Source organism: Macaca fascicularis, chromosome 9, assembly GCF_037993035.2.
Source record: "Macaca fascicularis isolate 582-1 chromosome 9, T2T-MFA8v1.1".
NCBI classification, from domain to species: Eukaryota; Metazoa; Chordata; class Mammalia; order Primates; family Cercopithecidae; genus Macaca; species Macaca fascicularis.
Window position 1 is genome coordinate 110336063 of NC_088383.1, and position 12675 is coordinate 110348737.

At 41.8% G+C, this 12675-nt stretch overlaps 1 protein-coding gene and 1 non-coding gene across 10 annotated transcripts in view; one reads left to right on the plus strand and one right to left on the minus strand.

The window, feature by feature from the left end:
* BTRC (beta-transducin repeat containing E3 ubiquitin protein ligase) overlaps positions 1-12675 on the plus strand; it is a 206923-nt gene that overhangs the window by 11591 nt on the left and 182657 nt on the right. The gene's annotated exons all lie outside the window — the stretch shown is intronic.
* On the minus strand, positions 6268-6368 carry LOC123567019 (small nucleolar RNA U13). The gene has a single exon (XR_006689728.1). It is a non-coding gene; the product is annotated as a small nucleolar RNA U13 (small nucleolar RNA).

The window sequence follows — 12675 nt, forward strand, 5'->3', positions numbered from 1 at the left end:
GGTTAATTGTCAATTTACACCATAAAACCCCTTTATGTATCCAAGGTTTTCATAGGAAATTTAGGATTGTATAATCCTAAGTTGTGCTGGAGTACCACATTTTCTGTTAAGTAGTACTTGGCAATAAAGTATAGGAAAAAAATCAGTGGGTTGACAAAGAGAGGTCATGATAGTGTACCTGTAATGTAATTTGATAAAAAATGTGAGCCTGAACTGATTGCAAAGCATTGTTACATATAGGGGAAGACATTATGGGGGAATAGGGGGGTGAAGATACAAAGTTGAGTAAAATTTCTCTAGAGCTTCACAATCTCATGAGATAGGCATTTATAAATATCTCTTAAGGCACACTTTGTTAAGTGCTACAATAGTGGCACAAAGTGCTATAGAATTTAAGAGAGGAAACAGAAAAAGTAAATTGAGTTAAAGGAAGGAGAAATTAGTTTTAACTGGAGAGATATTTAGAAGCTTTATAGAAGAAAGTTTTGTATTGGACCTTGAAGAATAGATAGATTTTGACAGACTTGTGTCTGAGGTGGGCAGCTCCAAGAATAGGAAGTAACTTGGGTAAAGGCCAGGAGATCAGAAGTTGGGCAGGTGTAGTGAGTTATAGGTGGGTAAATAGGTATTATTTGAGCGTAGCAGATAAGAAGGAAAATATAAATTGGAGGCTCAGGGAGTTTGGACTTAATCTAGTTTTATATATACATATATATATATTTTTTTGTTTGTTTGTTTGTTTTGTTTTGTTTTGAGATGGAGTCTCACTCTGTTGCCCAGGCTAGAGTGCAGTGCCACGATCTTGGCTAACTGCATCCTCTGCCTCCCAGGTTCAAGTGATTCTCCTGCCTCAGCCTCCCGAGTATCTGGGACTACATGCGCGCACCACCACACCCAGCTAATTTTTGTATTTTTAGTAGAGACAGGGTTTCACCATGTTGGCCAGGATGGTCTCTTATCTCTTGACCTCGTGATCCACCCCCCTCAGCCTCCCAAAGTGCTGGGATTACAGGCGTGAGCCACTGCGCCTGGCCTAGATCTATATTTAAGAAGAATGTTCTAGTGTTCTTTATGTATGTGTTAATGTGAGCTTTTTTACTAAAGTAAAATATATATACAAATACATATTTTTAATATGTACAAATTATTATGTATAACTCAGTGAGTTTTTACCTAGTGAACACATCTACGTAACCATTATCTAGATCAGGAGTAGAACTTTGCCAGCACTCCACAAGTTGCCTTCATGCCTGCTTTGGATACTAACTCCCTACTCCCAAGGGAAATCACTCCCTTATAATATCTATAGATTAGTTTTACTGTTATTGGTATGTAAGCTCATCTAAATGGAATCATTCCAGGGTGTATTCTTTGGTGTCTGGTATCTTTTGTCCCATATTGTTTGTAAGATGATTCACTCAGGTTTTTGTGGGAGGTATGGTGTGTTTATGCTTGTTAATGTATTCCACTGTGATTAATCGTTCAGATTAGTCATTCTATTTTTGATGGACATTTGGGTTATTTCCAGTTTTTGGCTACTTTAAATTGTGCTATTGTAAATAATCTTCTACATGTCTTTCCTTAAACATATGTACATATTTCTGTTGAGTATGTACCTGAGAATGGAATTGCTGGGTCATGGGGTATGAAAATGTTTAGCTTTATGCTATGGTTTGAATATAGCTTGTTTGGCCCCACCAAGTCTCATGTTGAAATTTGATCTCTGGTGTTGGAGGTGGGGCCTGGTGGGAGGTGTTTGGATTATGGAGGTGCATTCCTCATGAAGGGCTTGGTGCCGTCCTTTTGGAAATGAGTGAGTTCTCGCTCCATTAGTTCCTGCCGGAGCTGGTTGCTTAAGAGTCTAGCACCTCCCTCCTCTCTCTTTTGGTTTCTCTCTTGGCATGTGATTTCTGCACATGCAGCTCCTCTTCGCTCTCCACCATGAGTGGAAGCTGCTTGAGACTCTCACCAGGAGCAGATGCTAGCACCATGCTTCTTGTACAGCCTGCAGAACTGTGAGCCAAATAAACCTTTTTTAAAAAATTATTAATTACCCACCCTCAGGTATTCCATTATAGCACCATGAATGGACTAAGACACTTTAGTAAAACCTATGCAACTGTTTTTCTTCTTTTTTTTTTTTTTTTTTAGAGACAGGGTCTCACTCTGTTGCCCAGGCTGGAGTGCAGTGGCATGATCATGGCTCACTGCAACCTCGAACTCCTGGGCTCAAGCTGTCTTCTCATTTTAGCCTCCTGAGTAACTAGGACTACAGGCATGTGCCACCACACTCAGCTAATGTTTTTTATTTTATACTTTCTTTAGCAGTGTATGGGAGTCGCAGTTGCTGAACATTCTTGCAGTGTTCACTTAATATCATCTTTTTTGAGGCCGGATATGGTGGCTCATGCCTCTAATCCCAGCACTTTGGGAAGCTGAGGCAGGCAGATCACTTGAGGTCAGGAGTTTGAGTCTAGTCTGGCTAGCGTGGTGAAACCTCGCTTCTATAAAAGTACAAAAATTAGCTGGGTGTGGTTGCGAGCACCTGTAATCCCAGCTACTCAGGAGGCTAAAGCATGAGAATTGCTTGAACCTGGGAGGCTGAGGTTGCAGTGAGCTGAGATGGTACTACTGGACTCCAGCTGGGCGACAGAGCGAGACTCCATCTCAAAAAAAAAAAAAAAAAAAAATTGTCATTTTCGTTGTAGCCATTCTACTGGATGATGGTACTCTCTCACTGTTTTAATTTGTGTTTCCTTAATGACTATTGTAAACAAGCACCATTTTAGGCTTATTGACTGTTTAGACATACTCTTTTGTTGAAGTGTTCAAGTCTTGGCCTTTTTTCCCCTATTGGATTATTATTGTTATTACTATTATTATTATTATTATTATTATTTTTTTTTTTTGAGACGGAGTCTTGCTCTGTCGCCGAGACTGGAGTGCAGTGGCCGGATCTCGGCTCACTGCAAGCTCCGCCTCCCGGGTTTACGCCATTCTCCTGCCTCAGCCTCCCGAGTAGCTGGGACTACAGGCACCCGCCACCTCGCCCGGCTATTTTTTTGTATTTTTTTACTAGAGACGGAGTTTCACCGTGTTAGCCAGGATGGTCTTGATCTCCTGACCTCGTGATCCGCCCGTCTCGGCCTCCCAAAGTGCTGGGATTACAGGCTTGAGCCACCGCGCCCGGCCTATTATTATTATTTTTAAAGAGATGGGATCTTGCCCTCTTGTCCAGGCTCTGGAGTACACTGGTGTTATCACAGCTCACTGCAGCCTCCAACTCCTGGGCTCAAACATCCTCCCAACTTGGTCTCCCAAAGCGCTGAGAGGCATGAGCCTCATTATTTTTTGTGTTCTCAGCTTCATTATTTATTTTGATGCTTGAATTGTTCCCTATTTGGCCAGTGGGAAAGGCATTCAAACTGCGTCCTCTGCTTTTTGATGTCGTTGAGCATTTTCTTATTTACTGAAAGATACTCCAGGCTCTTCTTGTACTTTTTTTGCCCTAGCCCTGGAATTAGTGATTTCTCCGAGAAGCTCTTTTAGTAGTTTCTTTTAGTAGAGAGTGACATGTAGAAGTTCAGATCTGGTTAAGTGTGCTTATTGCTATTGGGGTGTCACTGCTCCCAAGCCATCATACTGGACACACCACACACACAGGTGCATATTGCACATTTACGTTGTTATTTTATCTTACGTATTATTTAAAAGCGTGAGTTCACACTGATATCCCCAGTTCCAGTCTAATACCACAGGATTCGTTCAATAATTTCATAATTGTGACTCCGTTTTCTGACAGTGAGTAACTTGGCTTTCATTATCCTCAACATATTTTCTTAGTCAATCAGCCCCTTTCTATGTGACCACTCTCATGTTGCTGCCGTTCCCCACATCCACTATATAGATGCCATCCTTGACTTATTTAGGCTTCAAAACCCCATGTCAGATTGCTGGCCTACACCCTTGCATGAACACCCTTCTCCGATACCTGTGCTAGATTGCTTTCCACATCACATTTGGACTTCAACATTCTGTGCAGGGCTGCCATGTTACCTGCCATATTTCTGTATGGACATATCCCTTATCCTGTTTTTTTGTTTGTTTTGAGACAGGGTCTCACTCTTTTGCCCAGGCTGCAGTGCAGTGGCACAATCACAGCTCACAGCAGCCTCACTCAACCTCCTGGGCTCAGGTGATCCTCCTGCCTCAGTCTCCTGAGCATCTGGGACTACAGGTGCTTGCCACCACACCTGGCTAATTTTTTGTAGAGACGGGGTTTTGCCATGTTGCCCTGGCTTTTCTCAAACTCCTGGACTCAAGTGATCCACTTGCCTCGGCCTCCCAAAGTGCTAGGATTATAGCTGTGAGCCATCGTGCCTGCCCGTTCCTTATCCTGGTGGTACTCTGTCATCCTGTACTAAGACCTCTGCTGATCCTGCAAATGTCTATTTTGCCTGGCCCTGACAAAATGAGTAGAGGTTTATTGTAGTCAAAATGTAGTCAAGAGTTTCAATTTTTTTTTTTTTTTTGAGACGGAGTCTCGCTCTGTCGCCCAGGCTGGAGTGCAGTGGCCGGATCTCAGCTCACTGCCAGCTCCGCCTCCCGGGTTTACGCCATTCTCCTGCCTCAGCCTCCTGAGTAGCTGGGACTACAGGCGCCCGCCACCTCGCCTGGCTAGTTTTTTTGTATTTTTTAGTAGAGACGGGGTTTCACCGTGTTAGCCAGGATGGTCTCGATCTCCTGACCTCGTGATCCACCTGTCTCGGCCTCCCAAAGTGCTGGGATTACAGGCTTGAGCCACCGCGCCCGGCCAAGAGTTTCAATTTTTAAATTTATGGTTAGCACTTTTTCTCTTTGTTTATCCCAAGATCATACAGATCCTTCCTTCCTTCCTTCCTTCCTTCCTTCCTTCCTTCCTTCCTTCCTTCCTTCCTTCCTTCCTTCCTTCCCTCCCTCCCTCCCTCCCTCCCTCCCTCCCTCCCTCCCTCCTTCCTTCCTTCCTTCTTCCCTCCCTCCCTTCCTTTCTCCCATCTAGGATCACTGCAGCCTTGACCTCCTGGGCTCAAGGGATCCTCCCACCTCAGCCTCCCCAGTAGCTGGGACTACAGGCGTGTGCCACCAAATGTTGGCTAATTTTTTTGCATTTTTAGTGGAGATGAGGTTTCTCCATGTTGTCCAGGCTGGTCTCGAGCTCCTGGGCTCAAGTGGTCTATCTGCCTCAGCCTCCCAAAGTGCTGGGATGCTGAGGTTATAGGTGTGCGCCACTTCACTGGGCCAAGATGTTGACTTTATTTATCTGCACACACAGACACACACACGGACACGCACATACACATACACATATACATATATACATACACATACAAGTTTTATTTAAATATTTTTTATTGTGGTAAAATACATGTAAATTTTACCATTTTAATTATTTAAAGTGTATAGTTCAGTAGTGTTAAGTATATTCACACTGTTGTGCATATATAATCTCTAGAACTTTTTTGTCTTGCAAAACTGAAACTCTATACCCATTAGACGAACTATCCATGTCTCCCTTATCCCAGCTACTGGCAACCACTATTCCTTTTGTTTGTTTGTTTGGTGTTTTTTTTCCCCCCTGAGATGGAGTCTTGCTCTGTTGCCCAGACTGGAGTGCAATGGCGCGATCTTGGCTCACTGCAGCCTCCGCCAAGCAATTCTCTTGCCTCAGCCTCCTGAGTAACTGGGACTACAGGTGTGTGCCACCACACCAGCTAATTTTTATGTTTTTAGTAGAGATGAGGTTCACTATGTTGGCCAGGCTGGTCTTGAACTCCTGATCTCAGGTGATCCACCCGCCTCGGCCTCCCAAAGTGCTGGGATTACAGGCATGAGCCACTGCGCCCAGCCTTCTATTTTTTTTTTCCCCTATGAATTTGATTCCTCTAGATACCTCATATAGGTAGAATCATACAGTGTTTGTCTTTTTGTGACTAGCTTATTGTACTTAATGTACTCAGGTTTCATCCATGTTCTTCCCTTTTTAAGACTGAATAATATGTAATTGTATGTATATACCACATTTTATTTATTGTCAACAGACACTTGGGAAGCTTCTACCTTTTGACCTTTGTGAATAATGCTGCTTTCGTATGTGTTACAGATACTTCTTCAAGTCCGTGAGAAATTTTATTTACAATTTGCATTTAGCTCTGCAATCCATCTGGAATTAATTTTTGCATATGGTGTGAGGTAGAGGTCAGCATTCTTTTTTTTTTTTTTCTTTCTCTATGCCAGAAAAGTAATGTGCCTATGTAACAAGGTTTGAGGGAGGCACACCTCACACATGAGGATGAAAACCCAGTCGTCATGCTTACAAACTACAAAAGGATCAGAATTCTTTTTTTCCTTTTCTTTCTATAGCCAACTTATTCAGCACTATTTATTGAAAAGATGGTTCTTTTTCTGTTGCATTGCAGGGTCATTTTTGTCATATTAATGTGTATATATATGTGTGTGTGTGTGTGTGTGTGTGTGTATATATATGTGGGCCTCCTTTTGGGATTTTCTCAGTAGCTCCATTGGTCTCTTCTTGTGCCAATACCACACTGTCTTAATTTCTGTATTTTTATATAATAACAATTCTTGATATCTGATAGTATATGCCCCTCAGCTTCCCCTTCCCCCAAGATTGCATTGGCTATCTTGGCCTTTTGCATTTTCTTTTTCTTTCTTTTTTTTTTTTTTTTAAATGGAGTCTCGCTCTGTTGCTCAGGCTGGAGTGCAGTGGCGCAATCTTGGCTCACTGCAACATCTGCCTCCCAGGTTCTAGCGATTCTCCTGCCTCAGCCTCGAGTAGCTGGGATTATAGGCACACACCACCATGCCTGGCTAATTTTTGTATTTTTAGTAGAGATGGGGTTTCACCATGTTGATCAGGCTGGTCTCGAACTCTCTCACCACGTGATCCACCTGCCTCGGACTCCCAGAGTGTTGGGATGACAGGCGTGAGCCATGGTGCCCTGCCTCCATTTTCATGTGTATTAGAATTAGCTAGGCCGGTCTCGGTGACTTACGCCTGTAATCCCAGCACTTTGGGAGGCTGAGGTGGGCGGATCACCTGAGGTCAGGAGTTGGAGACCAGCCTGACTGATACGATGAGACTCCATCTCTACTAAAAATACAAAAATTAGCCTGGAATGGTGGGGCATGCCTGTAATCCCAGGTACTTGAGGCTGAGGCAGAAGAATTGCTTGAACCCAGGAGGCGGAGGTTGAAGTATGTGGAGACTGTGTCACTGCACTGCAGCCTTTTTTTGGAAACTCCGTTTCCAAAAAAAAATAAAAAAGAATTAGCTAGTCAGTTTCCACAAAACATACTTTTTTGATTTTTATTGGAATTGCATTGAATCCATATATAAGTTTTGGGGGAGCTGAGATCTTAACACTTTTGAGTTTCATAGTCCACAAAAACGATGTGTCTTTCCATTTATTTAGGTCTCGAATTTCTCTGTATAGAGGTCTTTATATATCTTTTGTTAAATTATTCCTAGGAATTAGATGTTTTTAGGTGTTATTTTAAAAATTTAATCCTCTTTGTTGCTAATAGTACAGAGGTTTTAAATCTGAGGTCTGTGGCCCCTTTACAAGCTATAAACATGTGAATACTTTTTCCTGAAAGATCTGTAATTTACATTTGAATCTGATTCCCACTGGGGGCAGTAACAACAAAGATGAAAGAGCACTGTAGTGCTTTAGAGTGGATTAGATAGGGAGGGGTAACAGAGAGGCAGGGAGGCCATTTAAAGTATGTAATAGTCTAGGCAAGAGACTGGGCTTGAGCTGGGGCAGTAGGTATGGAAAAGGAGGAAAGATATTCACGGATATTCTGGAGACAGAATGAAGAAGGTTGCTGAGAGTAGGGTAGAACAAATGAAGAAAAAGAGTAAAATATAGCTGGCATCAGTCATGTTCAGGGCAATTAGAGGGTTATCAAAGCAGTAGGTAGGTAAGGGAAAATGAGTATTTGGTGGGTGAAGATATTGGAATAGTCCCTAACTATAATAAGGAGACTTTACATTTAAGATATAGTCATATAAATAGGGATGGGCGGGGCCGGGCGTGGTGGCTCACGCCTGTAATCCCAGCACTTTGGGAGGCCAAGGCGGGCAGATCATGAGGTCAGGAGATTGAGACCATCTTGGCTAACACGGTGAAACGCAATCTCTACTAAAAAGTACAAAAAATTAGCTGGGCATGGTGGCGGGCACCTGTAGTCTCAGCTACTGGGGAGGCTGAGGTGGGAGAATGGCATAAACCCAGGAGGCAGAGCTTGCAGTGAGCTGAGATCGCACCACTGCACTCCAGCCTGGGTGACAGAGCGAGACTGTGTCTCCGCCCAAAAAAAAGATGGGCAAAGTGATAGAATATATGAAATTTGGAAGGTGGAAAGCTGGGTGATGATTAGATGGGGATTGTATATTATTTTGTACTTTTTTTTATATTTAGAAGTATCCATAATAAGAGGTTAAGAAAAGTTTATCCACATAAAAAGTAGGCTGAACGGAAGTTCTCTGGAACAGCTGTACTCAAATTGTTATATGAGAGAAATATCAGGATTCAGTTTTGAGTAATTTCATAGCCACTGTCTATTGCGGACACAATTTTATTGAAATCTGCCAGATAAGGAGGCACAAAGCTACAGAGGCCAGGTGCTGTGGGGTGGCTAAGAGTTGAGGAAAAGAAATTGAGCTAGGTGTCTGTTGGCAACTCAGCCAGGTTTGTGGACTCAGGGGAATTTAGCAAGGGAAGGTGATATGATTTGTCTCTGCACCCACCCAAATCTCATGTCTAATTATAATCCCCAACGTTGGAGGTGGGGCCTGGTAGGAGGTGTTTGGATCATGGGGGCGGATTTCCGCCTTTGGTGATGTTTTCGTGATAGAGTTCTCACAAGTTCTGGTTGTTTAAAAGTGTGTGGCACCTTCTCTGTCCCCCTCTCTTCTTCCTGCTTCGGCCATATAAGATGTGCCTGCTTCCCCTTTGCCTTCTGCCATGATTTTAAGTTTCCTGAGGTCTCCCCAGAAGGAGAAACCACCAGAAGCAGAATTCACTATGCTGCTTTTACAGCCCGCAGAATCGTGAGCCAGTTAAACCTCTTTTCTTATAAATTACCCACTCTCAGGCATTTCTTTATAGCAGTGCAAAAAGTAACTCATATACAAGGGTATACGTTCAGCGGGAGAATAATGGCAGAGAGTCTGGGGCAGATATTCTGGGGAGATCAATAGGCAGAAAGCATTAGTGAGTACTAGAAACAGGTGGCAAAGCATTGCTTCAAGCTTGAACTCACAAGTGGAACTGGGAAACCTAGCAAGGAACTAAATAATTAATTAATTCAGCCTATACTGGTTAGTGTCTATTGTAATAGTTCTACACTTTACCCTGTATAGGAATTATTTGGAATGCATGTTAAAATGTAGTACAGATTCTTAGTTCTTTTTCCCCCCTTCCCCTTTACTTGGTATGCCTGAAAAATTGGCATGTTTAACAAGCATATCAGATGTTTCTGATGCTGGTGTTTCTCAGGATCATGCTTTGACAAAATATCTAGTCCACTGTTTGCTGGCCAGTGTATCAACACAGGGGAAGTGGGGGAAATGATGTGGCTAGAACCAGAGTAAAAGGTGAGGCCTTGTACTTGGGAAACATAGCAGGAAGGAGCTGAATTAACTGGAATCAAAAGTGATGGCAGGACAGTTGCGGTGGCTCACGCCTGTAATCCCAGCACTTTGGGAGGCTGAGGCAGGCGGATCACCTGAGGTCAGGAGCTTGAGACCAGCCTGGCCAACATGATGAAACCCTGCCTCTACTAAAAATAAAAAAATTAGGCGCGTGTGGTGGCCCAGTCCTGTAGTCTCAGCTACTTGGGAGGCTGAGGCCAGAGAATCACTTGAAACCGGGAGGCGAAGGTTTCAGTGAGCCAAGATTATGCCACTGCACTCCAGCATGTGCAACAGAGCGAGACTCCATCTCAACAACAAGTGATGGCAGAATGAGACACATCTCACGGCCAAGGCTTGGACTCTGAATTCCAACTAGTTGGTAATAAGTTGGTTTCAGTAAACAATTTACTTCTGTAGGCTGTTTGCAGCTAGAGAAATAGTGAACTATGGGAGTAGGAAAATAAGCAAGCTATGACACTTAGAAGAAGTATATCTAGTGGAAGGACAATAGCAACATCCCAGAATGTGGCCATTGAGGTACTACATTAAAATCACATCACAATAAAACTGGTAGTTCCTCCTAGTACTGTGAACAGATTGTGTATCATCTTCATTTATTTTAAAGATGCTGTGGCTGGTCCCTCAGCTCATAATCACCATCAGCCATGGCATCTTGACATAGAGGAAGAAGATGTAATTCATACAATTAAATAAGGTAAATGTAAAGATGCTTTGTAGGTCATAAGGATAAGGTGGTGGTGGTGGTGCTTTTACAACAACATTCTAACACAAAACAATTCATACAGACTCCCAAAGTTTATTGAATAGGCATTCCACTCTCATTCCATTTTACTCTTTAAATGTGTATTTATTCATGCCTGATGTATGCAAATTTTTGATTCCATTTTTTTTTTAATGAACGTACAATAAAATGGACTTTTCTTAGTGTATGCAGTTTTAGGAATTCTAATATGTGTAGATTCATGTAAACCACAATCAGGATAAGAACAATTCTGTCACTCCCCACAAAAAATTCTTATACTGTTCCTCCACCTCTAACCCCCTCTTCCTCACTTCATTTTATGTTTTTGAGAATGTCATATAAATGGAACCGTGCAATATGAAATCTTCTGTTACTGACCTCTTACGTTCAGCATAATGCCTTTGAGCTACATTAATCCATGTTGTTGCATGTATCGGGAGTTCATGTCTTACTATTGTTGAGTAGTATTTTATTGTGTAGTGTACCAGACTTTGTTTATTCTCTCCTGAAGGACATTTGGGTTGTTTCTGGTTTTGGTGATTATAAATAAAGCTGCTCTAAATAAACACTTGTGTATAGATTTTGTGTGAATGTTTTCATTTCTCTAAATACCCATGAGGGAAAATTGAGTGATAAATGTAGGTTTAACCTTTTTGGAAATTGCTGAACTATTTTCCAGAGTGATTGTACCAGTTGGCATTCCCACAAGCAATGTGTGAGAGTTCTAGTTGATCTGCGTCCGTGTCAGCATTTGGAATTGTCAGTATTTTTAATTTTAGCCCTTCTAATAGGTGTATAGTGATATCCGACTGTGGTTTCAATTTGCATTTGCCTAATGCATTCCTCAATTCTTGATGCTTGTATTAATGGAGGATCCAATACAAAGATAATGCATGGTCATCAGAACAAAATATTTGATATGCCTAACTTTAACATTCTATGAAGACTTCATGAATATTTTTAAAAAGGAGTTTGTACTATTGAATGTACATGTGATTTGTACTATTGAATATTAATGGTTTTTCAGTGAAGTTTGAGGTACTCTGAAACCTATCTACAAAGTTTTAAGTAAGCCATGTGACAATGTGGATAAAGTGACTTCAGAGAATTTTTTTCTTTTCTGGTGGCCTTTGGTGTGTAGAACACTTGTGGCCTTTAATAAACTGAGATCGATGACCAAAAATTTTTTTTATATGCCTAAACTTTTTTTTAAATAAAGCAGAAATAAGTGAGAAACACGGACACTGTGATCAAGATCGTGAACAAGATCATGATCTACATTTACTGATTTCATGTTCCTGGTAGCACAGATCAATGGTATGATTTTAATAACTCTTATTCAGGGAAGTAATTTAGATGGAGGCAAGGAAGGCTTTCCCTTGAGTAATTTATTAATTTGGCCCCATCTATCTCTTCTCCCTTTGTAAATCATCCCAAGCAGCAGTCTGTATTATAAGAAGCAAACTAAATGATTGCTAATTAAATGTTGAGTGTTTTTTTGAGTTGGTTATTAGCTTGAGGTTAAATCTGTTTAGTGAGTGAATGTGGAAGAATTATGTTTCTCACATTTGGAATGCACACTTGCTGATCATTGGTATGTTACTCCCATTTTATGAAACTGGAACATCATTTCCTTCTTTTTAATGATCGTGAGTTTTACAGTTATTGAATCTTTGTTTTGGTGGCGTTAGTCATGTCAGTACTTTATTTGCTACCAAGTTCTCAGGACATAGGTTCCCAATTAAAAATTTTTATTTTTTTGTTTTTTTTTGAGACTTATTCTCACCCTGTCACTCAGGCTGGAGTGCAGTGGCATGATCTCTGCGCACTGCAACCCCCACCTCCCAGGTTCAAACGATTCTCCTGCCTCAGCCTCTCAAGTAGCTGGGACTACAGGAATATGCCACCATGCCTGGTTAATTTTTGTATTTTTAGTAGAGATGGGATTTCACCATGTTGGCCAGGCTGGTCTCGAACTCCTGACCTCAAGTGATCCGCCCACTTCGGCCTCCCAAAGTGCTAGGATTACAGGCATGAACCACTGCACCCAGCCCCAATTATAACTTGTTTCCATGGGAAAACATCCGTTTTGAAGCAATATTCAGTAATATATTGAAATTAGAACTAGGCTGTCAAGCAGTGATTCAGGTTTAGTGTTCAGTGTTAATTTAGAAAAGGTGACTTAAGTTGAAGAACGTTGATGTATCTGTTT